General features: G+C 37.9%; 1 pseudogene; it reads left to right on the forward strand.

Annotated features, from left to right (window-relative positions):
- Positions 1–1,975: 1,975 nt before the first annotated feature.
- On the forward strand, positions 1,976–16,543 carry LOC131768663 (uncharacterized; annotated as a pseudogene).
- Positions 16,544–18,325: the final 1,782 nt, after the last annotated feature.

Raw genomic sequence — 18,325 nt, forward strand, 5'->3', positions numbered from 1 at the left:
GTAGTAAAACAAAGCCTTGGATGAGAAGAACGATCATTCGTTACATGCATTTCCAACTACGTAATCGCCTTTTTCTTTTGACGGAAGATTCTTTTATGTTTCAGTTTGGAAATCAAAGAGGACTCCAAGATTTTAGCTTTGACTATAATTTCAAAAAAGAAGGTTAACACATCAAACACTCAGCGAAATTCTTACTACACACTGTAGGTAGTTTTGTTTATTTGATTTTTTTGTGTCACCGTCATCATGCCATAAACTAAATTTCAAAAGTTGCCTTAAAACGAAGCCCTCAATCCCTCATTAGTTCTTCATCTGAAAAAATATTTGACCGGGGACGGTCTGTCTTCAAGCTAACAGGCGCTAGACAATTGAATGTTTATTAAAGAAATGTAGAACTAAAGAGGTTCTACGGCTCTTTTCATAGAACGGTGTTTGTGCTAATTTGAGCCGAGAAAAACCATTCTTGTTTGGCATTACGTAACAAATTTATATTTGGAATCCAAAGCTTTCTAAACGTACAAATTTAGGGTGAAATTCTTCAATTTGCACTTTCTCAAGCCAATGCAGGTAGTTGAGATTGGTTAAATATGGCTTATTTATGAATACGAACGTGAACTTCGCAGAATTTGTCATCTCGTTATTTAAACAAATTGTTTTCTTAACACAACTTATTCATTAATTCCTTTTTTTCATCAATTTTTTTTTTCGCAAGTCAAGTCCACCCACATCAGTCCTCTGTGTTGGAAAAACATTGATCGGAGCATCAGAGGTTTAAAAAGGGAAAAATAAGAACACATAACAGAAGAACATACTTTTAATAAATTACAGTCTTGAGTTGTTGCAGTGAGATTGATGTTGGAAGGAAATAAAATTTGAAAATTATACTTTAAAACTAAAAAGGTTTTGTGTCACAGTTTGTTGTTGTTGTTTTAATTTCAATCGCACCAAAGGGCAAAAAACATTGTGAGAGACACGCTACCCTATTTTTTCAAACAAATTTTTAACCCAGAAAACAAGATTTATTTCATGCACTGGCATTGTTCCCCTTTTACAAGACCTAATTTGACAAAGAGTGGCTTTACGATGCAAAAGTAGTGAAGTCCCGTCTTTACAACACAGCGAAAATTTCTCCAGAGTAGTTTTATCGGTTCATACAATTGTGACTGAGTTACGTAGTAGGAATATATTCGTTTTAAATGAAGCAATTTTTTACCGTGGTCGTCCTTTATTTATTTTGCAGCTTATTTTGTAACTGAATCTTATTTTTCACTTTTTTCTCGGCCCTTGTAATAATCCACACCGATTATAAGCGTGTACTTTCAAACCTCCATAATGGCCGGTTATGGTGATAACACCCCTTTCTTAAATCAACAAAACGAGTGTGCAGTAGATTGTTTCTTTTAAGAATCATATTTCTTGAGCTCAGATTCTTAGTTTTGTCGTAATGACAGGTCCTGTACATATAACTTTTAAAGGTCACCAATGAACTGTTAGGAATCAGCGAAATTGAAGCAAAGAGTAATGCGAAATTAGATTGAACGAATGAAATATGAATCTAGGGATGGAAAATGATCCGTTCACAGTTTGCAACTCACCTTTACCAAACGTTCAACAGGCCATCAATTCATTTAGGATTGCAACCATAAAACGTTTAGAGAATTCCATACTCCCCGTAGACAGCAGATCTCAATATTGCGACACAAATGGATTAATTAAGAAAAAAACCCACCCCTCCCTTCCCCCCTTTACAATCCTTTCCTTTAACTCTCCATCTTTACCCAGACTTCAAAACTTAGGTTCGAAATAGAATTTGCATTGATCTTCTTTTCCTCAGAGTTTGTTTCAAGACGAGTTCCCAAAGAGCTCTAAGCTCAGGTGCGGGCAAGGTACTCTACCATTATTACTTTTTTCCCGCCCTGTTCCCCAGAGTGATATTGATCGTCACGGTTGCGAGGCTGTGAACAAAGGCGCCATATTTGAAGAAGTGTGTAAACTTATGACGGCGCTTAGCTATTCAAATGATTTACGGTAACGATTATCTTTTCTGTAGCAGAGCAGCTGGTCGTTTGGATAGAAAATGTCCCGAAGTGTTGTTTCCCCGGCCCAGGCACCAATCGAAGTGCAGGATGATAGCGTTGCGACCACATTAAAAGTGATCATGGATGTATTGAAGGTGAGATAACTTAAAAAGCGAAATTAAAAGTCCTACGAGACTTTTTATCGCTTTAGTGGCATCACGCTAATTATCACTGTCTTTGAAAAGCTTTAATAACCTTAAACCTCTTTCCGTTTATAGTTACAGAAAGAGCGGGATAAACAGCTAATTTTCGACGACAAAAGTTGCCATGTAATGCGATGTTCGAAGACTTACAAGTTTTGTGAATTTCGCGTCACTTTCGTTTGATCGATCAAACCTTCAGGAAAGGCGAAGCGTCTTGTATGCATTCCAATATTGTTTGCATTGCTCCAAAACATCTACTGATAGCATCCATCGAAGACGGGGGATCAAATTTTTTACGATCTCTTTGTAGTAGATTTTACACATTTTTAATGAATTTTCCTCTCGAATTGGTCGAAAGCAATTGTGAAAAAATATTCACATTTCGGGAAAGTAAGAAATATCAAAGTTAATTTTAAAACCAGAGGGTTTAATTATAGTCAGGTAACCGTTGTTTAGCGGGTCTATGTTTACAGAGAAACAGCTGTCTAGTTCGTGAATGCAAAAAGTGGAATTCATTATCAGTTAGCGCAAAAAAATAAGTGCTTTTAAATTTGTTTTACTTCTTGAAAGATGATCATTATCGTGATGTATTGTTAACAGAAATGCTATTGTGGCCCATCTCTTAGTGATATGTTAAATTGTCCTAAAAAGTCTGCTGAGGGAATAATGAAAAAGTCAAAGTTCAAAATTGAAACAGCTTGTTGACATGACAGTGAAACAGCTGATGTATCTTTCCAGAAAAATAGAGGAAACTTCAACGTTTATTGATAATATTGAAAATGATAATTTTCTGATCGATTTATTGATCCATATATTTTTTCCTGATAGAGGAGTGCCTGCAGAATTTTTTAAAATTGGTGTTGAACAGTTAGGGTTAAAAATTATATGAAGAGTTGCTTCCATTTTATTTTCTCTTCACTGCCATAGTGGAAAGTTTTAACAGGGAGTTACATTTATTCTAAATTGGTCTTCAGAGGGGGGTCAGGGGAGGAGGGGGGGGGGGTTCAGGATGCTAGCTGTGAAAGGGAACTTTGTAATTCCCATGTGAGTTCAACCTGGTCTTTCTTCTTTTAAGGAAGCAGTGTTCAGTTCAAAACTAGCTTCAGATCTGCTTTAAATTTCTTGTTTCTAATTTTTACTTCACGAATGTTCTCAGGGTTTTTTAGTTTTTCTCTCTCAAAAAAATGTACCTTGCAAATTTTTTATCAAACCTGAAACATAAATTTAATTTACTTTAGAGGGTTGTGATGCAATTCAGTTCTTTGGTATAGCTAATAATTGTGACAAATAGAGTCAGAAAAGCAGATTCCTTGAAGGACATGGCTGTGAAGAGAGAAACAGTCTGTAAACAGAAGGGATGATTGAATAAAGTCACTTTTGGGGCATCTCATTTTTTCAATGGATTTATATGATCCTCCACTAACTGAAAATCAATGATGATTGGAAAAATTCCCACTTGCTATCCAGTAATGATGTCTAAATGGAACAGTAAATTGTGTTGGACTAGTTGAGAACAAAAATTGAGGCCTACCTCTAATGATTGTTTGTTTGGTCAGAAACAGAAACTTTGGCTAAATGAGAGGTGCTTGTAGAGAAAGAACAATTTAGAAATTTCTTTGATAAGAGGGCAGGGAGAAGATAGGGGATACCTAATGGAACATTTGAACGGTTGTCTTAATGGTTTTGACAGAATATCTGGGTCTCAATGGTATGATATTGTCATGGAATTTGCAAATAAATATAATTTTGTTCTGTCTTTTGTTGTAAGACAACAAATCTATTTATCCATCCTCTAACTCCCAGAGATGATTGTTTCTTCTCCCCATCAACTCATAATCCAGCTAAAAACTTATGAAACATGGCACATATTTGCATATGCTCAAGCGTTCAAAGTGTTAAAATCTATACACAGTCTTCCTCAGGTTTTCAAACCTTTTTTACATGAGCATTTCACCTGAAACTGAGCAGATTTCATTCATTGGTATTTGTTGTTTCTTTTGCTGTTTAGTCTCATGAAGGCTCCATAAAAGAATTAAGAAATTTCTTGACTTCCCATGGAAAAAGCCCTGCAGTAGTACCACCTCTTTTAAATGTAAGTACTTGACTGTGGAAAATTGGAGACACTGTGGCCCTTGTGGTTAGATCACTGGCCTCCATATAGAAAGGAGCAGGTTCCAGCTCCCCAGAAGAAGGTTTTGTTATTTTCTTGGGCTAGATGTCCAACTCTCACAGTTACATCCTCTGCCCAGTAACTTAAATGGGAACTGTCAATGAAACCTGGTGAGATGCTGGGGAGAGTGGCAGGAGAGGTGGTAACCTGTAATGGACTAGTATCTCATGGGGGAGGACGGAGAACAATAAAATTATCGGTTGCTTCATGCAATTAGAACTGGGTTATATTCCTAGAAGATGATAAGTATTATGGAACAAAGCTTTTCTAACCTACCTGACTGTAGTACTACTTGTACGTCAATGATTGCAATCTATTTTTACTTGTGGGGCTTCACTGTCAGTCAAAAGTGCTATCGTGATCACATAATGACTAAAAAAACTGAAAGAAACAATTGACCAATAGGATTACAAGACAGTCCTACAGAAGATTTCTTGTTTACAGTTTCATAATTTTCAGGCTCTCATTTGCTTCTCCTCAGGATAAAAGATTCTGACAAGGGTCTGAGACTTTTTTTTATTAGTTTCATAAGTTTGTCAGTGACTGGGGGTGGCACTTACTATCTGGTGGCAATCTTTTTGATGAGAAGGAAGAAAATTATTTCAGAATAAATGAAGAATTCTTGAAATATAGGGTGTTTCTAATTTGAACTTTTAAACGTTTTTTACTCACTAACCCTAGATATATGACATGAATGGAGAGGAGGAGCCAGTGAAAGATTTACATACAGATGACATACCAGACAACCAATCAGAAGCCTCATCAATTATGTCAAGCCGGACCGAGTATCATGAGCTGCCAACAAGATCCACTTTAATTAACAGTACTGGTATATCTAGTGCTGCTAATGGAATGCTGCCACTTTCTGATTTGAGTCATCAAAGAACCATAGGCAAGTACTTTGAATGATGAAAGCTTGTTGTGATGGCTGACAATTTTTAATAAGTGATAGCCTGTTCTTATGAACCTTGCCAAATATTATAACAAGTAACACTATCGGCAAGTAAAAATTTGTGTAAATAGTTGACCACCAGTCAGTCAATGACAGCCTGACATTCAAACAATGTCATCATGTCCATTAAGTAAACTTGAATGACTGTCATAGACAGCTATTGAGTGTCAGTTAACCATTAGCAGAGAAGTTGATTACTTAGTATCTGTCAACTATTAGTTCACTATCAGTCCACTTTGCCTGCCTGTGGAATACATGTTGCAATGATTCTATAACCAAACCAAGGATTATATTTTTAGTCCATACTTGCAGTAAATGTTACTGTCTTTTAAATATTATAACAAAAAACTTACATTTATGAGACTATGAATGTGTCTGGAGTGTTGTTAAATATCCAATAAGTAGCACCCAAGCTACATCAAAGTTTTGCGTGGTTGAAATGATGGTCTGATGCCCATGTGGGGTCAGACAGTGACTGAACTTTACCAAACGGGACATTTATGAGACTCAATATTTAAAGTATGTAGGATACTTTGTCTTCAGAAGGTTGACCACAGCACCACCATGACAGTGCTCATTTTCAGTTTTGAGGGTATTTTGTTTAATTGAAGTGACATGTTGGATCCTAAATTTGACTCACAGTCTCCAGTCCAAATGGTCTCACAAGTACCCCGGCAAAGCCCTACTCCTCCCCACAACATTTTCCTCAAGCAAGAACTGCCTTATTTGAACAGACACCAAAACTGGACCTTTCAGTTTCCACTGTGCACGCTGATGAACATCAAGGTTAGTTTTTCATATACATATAATATCTAACAAATGATATGATCGCTTGAAAATGATACTATACATTGAAAATTATTCAGTATGTGTACTAATTAGATGTGAATATGAGCACATGAGTTGGACTTCAAGAGGAAGTGGATGTGAAAACAAAATGATTTAATAGTTAAGGGGTTTGTGGAAGTTACAGTAGGGTGTGTTCTTGACTTCTCACAACAAACGTTTGGATAATGCATGGCCATGAGCTCTGAGGAGAAAGTGTTTAAACTCCTCTTAAGTTACTCTAACACTCTCAGATAGACTCCAAAGGGTTAAAGGAAAAGTAGCTTTCCCAAAGGGAAGGAATACAGAGGCAGAACTCTGAACTCTAAACCTTACTCATTAGCAAATATCAGAGTTTCCAGAGGATGGACAAGAATTGAAAGTGATGGTGATTGCAAATCATGATCATGAAAGAAAGAGAATAATGGGAAAACCAACTACCCTAAACCCTAACCAACTTAATGCTTTAACTCCCAAGATCTCATTAGTAATTCTTCTTACAGTCTGCCATACAGTTCTCATGATGTTTGTTTGGAGAATTTGGTATTGGATCAACTTACACTCCCTTAATTTATATTTTTCTTTATTCTCATCACTTGTCTGCTTGATACTGTATTGATGTTGTAAGGAGAAATTCTGTCTTGGTCACTCATGGAAGTTAAAGGGTTGAAGACTTTTTGCTGAAAACTGCTTGTTAGGATGTTTGTGTGTGGCCACCTTTGAGCCAAATTACTTCTAAGATTTATATCATAAATGTTGCTGGAACATAGAAATATAAGATGCTTTTGTTGCTTTCTTTGCAAGAATGTCAAACATAATTTTGGAAATAATTTTTACTCCAATTAACACTCACTCTGAAGCAGTAATAGGTGTAAAAGGAAGTTTTCAATCAATTTTTTTACCAAATCAAAGGTCCTACAGTTCATGTTTTATCACAAGCAACAAATGGCAATCATTCGAGTTTAGTCATCACCTGAAAGATAATTTCCTGCTGTATAACATAAGAGAAGTAGTTGATACCCAGCTTCAGGTCATTTTGGGATTATGGCGTTATTGACAAAAGGGATAACATCACTCAAGGGTGGTGTGAGGGGAAATGATGACGTCATGAGTGACAAAAAAAGGTGCATTACTCTGGAGTTTCAGAGATTTAAAAAAAAAACTAATTCGTTTGTTTCTTTATCACAGGGAAAATCAGTTCAAATTCCAGTCAGCCATATAATCTACATATGCCACCAGTGAGGTCACATAAGGGCTCTGAATTGCACAAATACAGTCCATCACCGAGTTCCAGTTATTCTGGTAAAGGAAACTTGAAAACGTTATGCATAATTTTTACTGTAAGTACAATTTTACCATCATTGAATCATTTAAAGGAGCCAGGTCCCTTTTTGTCACTTTTTCAGTTGTTGCGCTGAGTACAAAGATTCAGTTGCTGGAAAATCAAGGTTAGTGCAACAGTTCTAAAATTTGAAGTGAAACGTAAACCCAGTGATCTGCGATAGAGCTTAAGGTTTGTAATCAGATGATGGACATTTAGTAACTTAGGACAGGCTCCCTGCTACTGAGGACGTGCCGTTAGCGAGTGGGCGGGGTTCTTTCTCTCACTCCACCTTGATATACCGCTCTTCCCTACAAAAGAAACGGACTGTGTGAAACAGGCTAGAAATTTATGGGAAAGGCTGCTTTGCAGCAATGTTCAATTGAGTGTTGAAGCATATCCCGGCATGCTCTGATTTCGCATTACATTGCATCGTTCGAATGCGCTGAATTTGCTTTACACTGGTTTTACTCTTTGCTTTACTCTGTGATTGTTTAAAAAAACTCCTACCATCCTGTCAACCAATCAATCAAAATTTAATAGTTTCCTTCGATTGAGTGTCGTAAAACCAAAACCAAGGTATGCACAGCAGTCAATCAGAACAAGGGAAACACCGCTAGGAGCCCATGATAATTCCAAGCAAAAACAAGCAAGCTGCCTGAGGTGCGAGAAATTACGAGTGAAAAGGTCGTGGTTGCTTTTAGTTTTGCATCTGATTGGTCAAGAGGGTGGAGGTTTTCTCGACCAATCACAGATAGCAAAAATGCAGAAGAATCCAGTTCTGGATTACTTTCCACACTTAGTTGTAAATTTGCTTTTAAAGCAAAAGGTGAATGAGTGAGTGAATTTCCTGCGCTTAAGGTGTACTTTGTCTTCGAGTTTTTCTGCGCTTATTTTGCTATTACTTTATTTCCTGTCTTGCCTTTTTCACGATTGCCCTTCCAGGGGTTTTGGTTCACGACACTCAAAAAATGCTCTGTGGGATGCGGTAACTTTGTTGCATTCAGTGTTTAGGCTGGTGTGATCAGAAGTTATTGTGCGTTTTTATTCCTTTAGTGTCAGAATGGGGAGATATTATTGATGAAATGTCAGACCGCATGGCCAATCAACCCTCCCTTATTAGGAAGTTTGCAAAGGAAAGGTGAGACATCATAAATAAACGACAAAAGATATTTCATTACAACAAATTTAACATCCTGAAAAATTATTACGAACGCAACATTTAGAGACATCTTATCAAAGCTTAAATACAAATAAATAAGAGTAGCCGATTAGAACGACAGCGAAAACTACGTAGCAAAAACGCGAGGCTTCGAAAGAAACAGCCTCCATTACTTTTGGAGACCTAGAGAAAAACTACTCTTAGGTAGCGTTTGCTATTGGGCGGCTCACAAAAACCTGTCAGAAATCAACGGAAGAAAATTGATGTTGGAGATATAGTATCTCAAAGGAAACATAATTTCTATTTTAGTGGATGTCTCTTCCTACATAATCTTCCGCTATTTTTAACTTTAATACACCGGGTTGAGTCGCTTCCGTTGAATGGTTTTGTGAGAATAAGCAATAGTGTTCAGTGATGTCGATATTGTAGTTAGGTTTGCGTAATGCACACTTTCAAAGGGTATCGTAAATGTAGAGAATTAATACTACTTTTCCTTTACTCAAAAACTTGTTTGTTCGTTTTTTTTTATCTATGTTAGTACGACAGACAAAGTCAGTTACCGCCAACACACCGATGATTTGGAAGAGCTTGAAAGAAAACTGGCTAAAAGAATTGACGATAAGGTGCAGTGTACTTGTACTGCAAAAATTATGATTGATGAGTGCTTCCATTGTTTAAATCCGAACTTTGGAAATCCGCTGTGGTGTCGTACTTTGGTGACAGCGAAATGTGGTCACAAAAATTCTAACTTAGAGGTTTCAGTTTTTTTTTTTTTTTTTTTTTTAATTTTTTGTTTGAATTTGCACATGCAGTAATCTTCGTTTCCCTAAACGCCCAAACAGAAATCAGGTAGGAAAAAGAGGTTTATGTGCGTGGTTCTGCTCAGGTTCAACCGAGACATTTCTAATATCCTGTTACAAAGACGCCACCAAAATCACGTATCTCAACTGCTGAAAAGTCTTCACTTATCCGCTTTTTTTCAGTTTTGCAAGTACTGATCGAAAAATTATCGAGCTGTATGACGACTTGATGAGCCAAGTAATCCCATACATCAGCTTTTCAAAGGTAAACAAGTAAAACCAGTTTTTATTGCTGGGCTCTTTCTCCACGAGTTTTCGTTTATCCTGGAGTTCAAAGAGGCTTATATTTTAACCATTCTACGTAATATTTATTTTCTTTTATAATCAGTCAATATAACAGACGAAGATATTTTTTAAGTTGTGGGCAAATTTGGCTGAGGTCGCGAATTTACTTGTGAGCTTGAAAACTGGTCTATATGTCCAATTCCAAGTCATGCAATCTTTCCTATTTGTATTTCTTTGAGTGACTGAGATATGAAGTCCTCATCGTACACGCAAAAGGGTTCCGCAGCTATTTGATAAAAAAGCAAAAGAACTGTATGATAGCCAACAACAAAACGGCCAGGTAAGCGGCAATCCGGCGGAATACAAGGGGAGAGTATCTTACTATATGCGTCTGACGAAACCTCATGTCCCTCACTCTACCCTTGATTTGTTTAAACTCAAAACTGGACGAAAGAAGAAAAGAAGAACTTACGCCGCATCCGTTTCTCATTGAAAGCGAATGCTTTCTTCCTTCAGACCACCCCCTCTGAGAACAGAACGGCTCTGTTGATTAAACCTTACTCCGTGTTGTGGTGTATACAAGGTAAAAATTAGTCGGGCTTTGGCGTTCTTGATGAAAGTGTTAGCGGATAAGTAAAAATGTTCTTTCGCCAACATGTCCTCTCATTTCAGTTTTCGGTACGAGAAGAACGACAGGAAAACACGATTCCGTAGGGCAAAACTTCATTCAAATGGTGTGGATTCGCTCTCAGAACAGGTTGGGATTTATCAAGAAATTAACGATCATAAAAAACTGAATACAACACCACATTCCCCACAATTGTGTTTCTGTTTTTGCCTCCCCGCTTCTTTTCTCGTTAATTTATGTAAATAGCTCCTGTATATGATGGATAAGATTCAAACTTGATCCAACGAGCACTCTTGTTTGGCTTTAGGGCTTAATGAGACGGTACAGGACAACCTATGGCACGTCCGATGACCATCGTTCTTAGTTCTTCATTTATTCCTTGAAATACGTTGATTATTATCATTTGTATAAGGCCATGCTCCTGATCACCGAGAGTTCTTTCCATGTGTACAGAAGATCTGTTTTCGGTTAAAAGTAATGGCCTTCTCCCTTGCGAATAATGATATCGCTAGTGTACATGCTACTGGATTCGTCCAATTTGCACCGTGCCCTGGCCGAATAAAGTCCTCAGTTTATATCAAACCAGTTTGTTGTCTTAATTATAGAAGTCGGAACTCTCTCTCAAATTACTGAGTCAACTCTATACAAAAGAAACAAGTTTGTACCATTCCATTGTTTAAGTAAAAATACCACTGTTTCTTAAGATCGGAAATTCTCATTGTTTTGTTTTCGTAGAAGTGAAAAGTGGTCAAGCCCTTATTTGAAACTAAGATACTTTTTTCTTTAATTGCGACCATTTATCGGCTCTTCGGACACGGGAGACATGGAACTGTGATTTGTGGTAACTTGTCAGGTTATTTGAAATCACCTTAATTTAAAGTGTTTTCTTTTTCTTTCTTAAGTTTGCCAAACAAAATGAAAAAGTTAAACACATAGCGAAAGGTAAGTCTGAGGGGACGGTCTGGTATAAGGTAGAATTCCAAGACGATATTTAACGCTTAAAGAATGTGACAACAAGTCATAATCTCAAAAAAAAGCCGACAGGAGGTTTGGCGAAATGATGTTGGCAAAGTAAAACAAAACCCCAAGTCTGCTAGTCATCTCTACTTGTGGGTCACAAACTTACATCACTAAGGTTAACGACCATACAACTTTGAACGCTAAATTTTATAGGTTGACAGATCGTGACGCAATCGCTTTCAATTCGAGAGAAGGAAGAAGTAGTGTTCTGCTCATCGAACTCTTTCATGTAAACGCACCGGGTTACTTTTGACTGAATCAGAAATGTAGCCGTTGTTGAGATCTACGCGGGAGGGTCTTTCAGGATTATTTTGAGGGTCACGATAATTCTCGTTGGGTTGCTTGTTTTTATAACGTCTCTTCACTGATTTTCTTCCTCAGGAATGTCGGAGTTGGACGACAAAGTAGCTCACCTTAAACAGGACATGTCGCTCTACAGACGTCAGGTGGACGGCAACAGACGAGGCGACGATGAGGTGTAGTCATCTGTTAAACCGATATTTTCTCGCTTCAAAATTTCCAATGATCATATTTTAGTGTAGATATTTTACAGGGCTTAGCCGCCTATGTGTTCTTGAATGTTAAAGCAGCATAACTACGTTGGCTGTTTATTCTGTAGCTCGTGTCCTTGGTCGCAGAACAGCTTATAGGGAATGAGGACATTACTGGATGGAAAGTGGCACTGAAGGAGATCCACGCAGCTCTCAATAAACAGGTGATTCAAGTTTTAATGTTTCCCTGTATATGTGTGATATTGACCCGAGAAGAAGAGGAGTTTACTTCGTTTTGTTTTGGGTTTTTTTTTGTGTGTGTGCGGGGTCAGAGTGGGTAATCCCGAATGGTAAGGATGGTCGAAGTAAATCGTACAATATGATAAGTTGCACAGGCGAGTCGCTCAGGTAACTAATTAAAAGCAAGATATAATCTGCAGTTTCTAGACTGTTGTTAAAATACAGCGCTCGTTTTCTCTCGCCGGCTCGCGGAGTCATCCAAAAAAATGAATTCATCTTGGTAACTACGCTAATTTAACAGCACCTGGAGATGGCCGTTAGTCTAAATTGAAAATATTTCCCACACACATTGATATTCTCCATAACATTATTTTTGCTTTGTTCATGAAGTCTGAAATCAACACATCAGTGCACCATTCATATGCAACGCTCGACAAACGGACAGAGGCTATGAGTCAGAAAGTCCAACTTCATGGAAGGTAAGGTCACTTGGAATTAAACAACACTGCAAGATTGATTCATTCATTACTTTGGAGAAGTAGGAGGGGACTCCTCTGGGGGATTCTAATGCTGAGAATATTTACTACAATAGTACTGACCTTGAATTAAATAGTGATCTCTGCAGTTATGAACGCTACTTACGCAGTAGTGAAAATAAAGTATGAAAAAAATTCAAGCCTGTACGGGAGTTGAACCCATGGCCTCAACGATATCGGTGTAGTGCTCTACCAACTGAACTAACAAGCCAACTTGGAGCTGGAAGCGCGCCATGTAAACATGTGATTAGTTCCTCTGTACCACTAGATATCTTATTTGCATTTTATTCTGAGAGCTGTGTAACGACCAAAATTGTTATTTTGCCCAAAAATTTGTGATGGTTCAAACTACTCACTTTCTCTGTTTTGTCGCGACCTTATAGGACTTTTCTTTTGTTTCTCTCAAGCTACTCCTTCATGAGATCAGCTCTCTATTTTGGTCCGGAGGCAAGAGGCCTTATTTGGCTCACTAGGCCTTATTCCCAATGTTACCGACACCTTCCATCTTAGAAAACGCAAGGTGTCTATGTGAAGGAAAAAAGTGAAAGAAACATTTTATAGTAAAGGCTCCACACGGATAAAATGTTTTACAGAACAACTTAACAAAACTATCAAAGGGATAGGGACAGAGGAAATGACAGCCACGATTGTTCTCTGCTTAGTTGGTTTTGATCATATTATTTGGTTCAGAAATTTACCTCAAATGCCTTGGTATTCAAATAGTATAACGTGGCTACAACTCCAGAGTAGTAGCAGTAACAGTTACATTACCTGTTTTGAAAAATTATTGTGTGGAGTAATGAATTTCACGTGACGCATTTAACCTTTTGACTCTCAGATCAAATTAGTAATTCCCCTTACTGTCAACTAGACAATTATTATAATGTTAGTTCAGAGAGTCAACTAATTATCCTCAAATTGATATTTTTCTTTATTCTCATCCCTTATCTGCTTGATATTGTATTGATATTGTAAGGAGAAATTCTGTCTTGGTCACTCATGGGAGTTAAAGGGTTAAAGAGAAATCGTTGTGGATTACAAAAACGCTTTAGAATGATGAAAAAGTTTTGGATCAAGGCTAACATGGCTGAGGGGTGCAGTAAAGGAATTGGTAACAAAATCCTTGAATGATCATTAATTTGTACCATTCAATGGTTGATTTCAGGTGGCGCTGGAGCGGCGTGTCAAATTTGTACCCTAGGGCACATTCGTGTGTTGCAGATCAACACACAGACGATATAAACTTTACTTCTCAGATACACAACACTGAATCACGGAGCTTGGTTTGGGAGAAAGGCAAATCATATGTGGTAATAACGACAGGAGGGTGTTACTGGTAATTTTTTATTTCAGTTTCTCTTTTGATCTCAGTAGAATCATTATACGACACTTTTTTTATCAGGTGTGCCATGGATTGTTGGTCGGGGTTTCTGAGAAGAGGTGTATACTACATGCCTCTACTAAGAAGCCCCTACTATAATATTATTTCAGGTTTGTGGCTTACAATAGTCTTGCTTACACGCCGTTTCAACCTGAAATTCCTCTCGGAATTACCGTAAAATCCCCAACACGTTGGAACGTGCAGCCTTTTAACTCTCGAAATCTAGAAGGGTTTTCACCCTACCAAGAACCTTGAATGGTTTTTGACCAGAAAATTTGATTTAACATTAAAAATTCAAACCTTCAATTATAAATAACGTAATTCTCATGATCTTTTTGCTTGACAGCGTATTAGTATTGCAAGGAAGATTACTAGAATAGAATAGAATAGAAGAATACTAGAATTTAAACTGTTCCTTCATACAAATTCAACGTTTCACTGCCTCATGTAAGCATCGTTTTTTATCTTGCTATTAGGCTCTCAGTGGGTGCCTTCTCCAAGAAGACGACAACACCACCCTCCCTACAAGTCACTATTGATGAAGAACCCGTCCCCCTGGTAGGTGAAAATCTAACATTGTTAATCAACTGTTTCTTATTGAACAGTTTTTCCTGTGAGTTTTCGGGAACTTTCAGTCCCAAGCATTGGTTTTCAATTCTGACTCGTATCCAGTCGTCTCTTCTTGGTCCATATAAGCGTAAGAGTGGGACGAGGAGATTGAAGGAACGAAGAGAACAATGGGATGGCAGCAGGATATAGGAAGAGTCACTTTCCTCTTTCCCCCATCTGTCCCCGCATACTTTCCTTAGAGGCGAGCTGGCGACAAATAAACTCTTACCATGAATAGTCGAAAGAAGTAAATTTTTGTGAAGAACTTGACTAGTTGTAGCCTTGGTCTTCATCAAGGCAAACAAGAAAGTGGCAAGACATTGTAGCACCACCTTCTCCGGCTGTTCTTTTCCGCGATTCTCTTTTCCTTGCACATGACAACCCTGAAAAGCATTGTTGGTAGTTTTCAGGTCACGGTTCCTTGACCTCGAGATTTCACGAAAACATCACTGTAAGGAAGAGGCTTAGACTTAGGGGGTTTGATTAATTTATTTTCTTTGCAACACTGAATTTTAACTATAACCATGAAAAACGAATAGAAGAGTGAACTGACCCTAATGAACGACAACAGCGATGTAAACTCAACAAGAGCGAATTCGAAGTGACCTTGCTATTTTATTCACGTGCATGTTAATACTTTTCCCTGTTCATTTGTCCTTCTGTCCATATTTATTTGTTCCACTTATCAAAATTCATTTATTACCGGATACCAGATTACCTTTCGAGATTGTCGCTTGCATTTCGTTCTTTTTCCGACAACCTTTCTGCAAACAGCTGTAAACACACACGTGGATGCAACCAACAACCCCTTCGACAAAACTTAAGCCCATGCTTCAAACGTTGGTGGCATCTCGACAATTTTAATGGTCTTTTTCTTCAGAATTTACCCACATCACTTTCATCGTCAACTGCAGTGTAGCTTGTTTAGTTAAGTTTTTTTCCTTCTGAAAAAAGTTTGATCTTGTTATGTGTTTCTGTTTTGTTTTGCTTTCTTTCCTGGTTTTTGATGTTTTGGTAGAATCTGGATACATATACTTATCCAGTTCACCTGTCTTGTCATTTGCAGTTTAACAGTTCCGGTAAATCACCAACTCATCACAGAATAAGTGTCATTTCCTCTGCTCCAAAATACCAACCTTCCGCGGCTAGATTGAAAGGAGAAGGAACCGGTTCGTGGAGACCTGGTAAATAACGGTGTTGTTGAGTAGAATCTTCTCTGTTGACTGCCTCGGTAGAAAATAATTCTCAATTGAGTGAGAAAAATAAACCAGGACTGCATCGTTGTTGTGCACACCTCAACCAATGAGATTCAAAACTGAGGCCAGAAGCGACACTGTCACACGCACTTTCCTTTACTTGCGGTTACAGTTACACTTACTGAAGTTTGAGCTCACATTGGCTACACGTGAGGTTCATCTTTGTTCTGATTGAGCACTTTGACCACTTTGACTTTCGTTTCCCGGCCCTCTCTCAGAATGCGCTCCACTCAGAAATTCAAACAAATCTTAGGCATGATGGCTTGTGTTAGCTTGTTTTGACGTGGTCAGTGTATTTCAATTTCTTTTTCATTGATTCATTCTTTTAAGGCTCTATTCTCACGGGCGCAGTACTGATTCCCGCTCATAGTAGAATAAGCATCAGCCCAACAAGCACCGCACCAGGGACACGATTGAGTGTGGAGGGATACTTGGAATTGTTAAAGATGTACTAAAGATACAAGACATACTGATCTTACAATCTGGACACAACTGTTTTACTTAAAGAAACGATGTGACTATATTTTGATTCATTTTGAGTCATAAAATCGTCTTTAATTAGATAGAAATCGTGAAATCGTCATATGGGGTAGGTAAACAATAGAGAGAATAAGAAGAATTCAAGAATAAACTGAGCTTTAAGGAAGATGGGCTACGATAGATTGGATTCACACGGGTGACATTCGATGAACTTGTCTGAAAATGCAATCTACATCATGTCAAAATGGAAAAACTCCCTTAAAATCAGGTCCAATTGCACTAGAATCCCACTTTTTTAAACCTTCTGAATAAGGATAAAAGAATTCGATTTGATCATTTATCTTTGCGAAAACAGCACTTGAACTTGAGGGAAGGAGAAGCGAATTTTGGTTTGAATTATCATACTGTTTGAGAAAAGGGGACTCTGATGTAGTTTCATTATAAAATTTTCACATCGTGCCTCTCTACAAATGAATGTAGGGTTCACGCAAATTCCAAAACGACGTAGTCAACGCTCCGTTAACTTGATCCGTCAAAACAATATGATGCGCGGTATTCATGTTTTTGTTGATGTTAACACAGAAATTCCTCTTAGTCTCATTAACTTGTATTTCTTTTAACATTTGATTTCCCATCCAAAGCTGTTGGAGAATCTCAAACATATCAAGTATAACCTCTCTTTTCCGTTGGTCAAAAGAGATTTTATTATCCTTCTCTGTAGGAATTAAGGCTGATGTTACCATACTTTCTTCATTTCCCGTAGGTCAGAAGTTATTGTTAAGCTTAGTTTGTCAGAACTGGCCATGAATGGAATTGATAGATTATAAATACCAACAGAGATGGCCCTTTCTTTGACAAGGGTCTGACCCCAAACAGCACTAATATTTCACTACAGAATTTTCGCCAAACGATTTGCATTTTAAGTACCCAGAATTGCAGCAATGGTGCAAACTAATTTAAATTCTTCAGGAATTGAAATCACATGAAAAAAGCACATCTCACTTCACTCGTCAGGGGAGTCCATCTGGATTTCATTTACATCGTCAGAGATCAGCTCTTTAGTTCGGCCAGACATGATGAGTGAAAAACACCCCAGGGTTGGACTAACTGTTCGAACAGGTCAACTACGGAGCAACTAGCTTTCATTGCGCATGCGCCAGCCTTCATCCAGCGCCGAAGGGTCCACTGAAGGTCGCGCCAAGGGACATCCTGAGTTAGCGCTTGATATTTAGATATATGCGGACGAATGGGTGGGCTTAAAAAATATTCGTGTAAATAACTGAAAACGCAAATTTGCGTTTTTCTTGCTTATAGTTAAACGTAAACCAGAGATTTATTTCGTTATAAGGAAAATTTTAAATTAACTATGATATACAGTGCAAATAAAATGTTTCCATGTAATACAAGTGTGTTAAGGATCATTTATTGCAGCCCTCTCTTTTAACTTCAACTTCCTTGCTTTTCCAAAAATCATTCTTTCGTGCAGGAAAATCGACGATAGTCAATTAGTAAAGTAATCGGTGTCTGCAATTAGCCACCAGAAAACACATGACAATGAAATTACGGTATCTCTCGACGTTGAGTCGCTCTTCACTAATGAAGAGCCACTAGGTTGCTAAGTTGATCCAAGTTGTGGTATATGCCGCTTAATTACTCAAACTGAAAACCGTCTGTTCTTGACTGGACGACCGTCGGAAGACATACACCTGCCTTGAATATCTAAATTTGAGGCAACTTTTTTCTGCAGCAATACCCGTTTAGACGGAATTACATAGGCAGAACGTTATGTATCAAATAGAATATTTCTTACGCTTCTTTGGTGCTAAAGTTATTAAGGGTAAATAGAAAAATTAGTGAACCTGACAAGTAGTGATTTTCTTTCTTTTGGATGGCATATCGCTGGTAATCACGGGAAAGCTTCCCGTAAGTCACAATGGAGCGTCCTTTT

Source organism: Pocillopora verrucosa, chromosome 11 (genome assembly GCF_036669915.1).
Source record: "Pocillopora verrucosa isolate sample1 chromosome 11, ASM3666991v2, whole genome shotgun sequence".
NCBI classification, from domain to species: domain Eukaryota; kingdom Metazoa; phylum Cnidaria; class Anthozoa; order Scleractinia; family Pocilloporidae; genus Pocillopora; species Pocillopora verrucosa.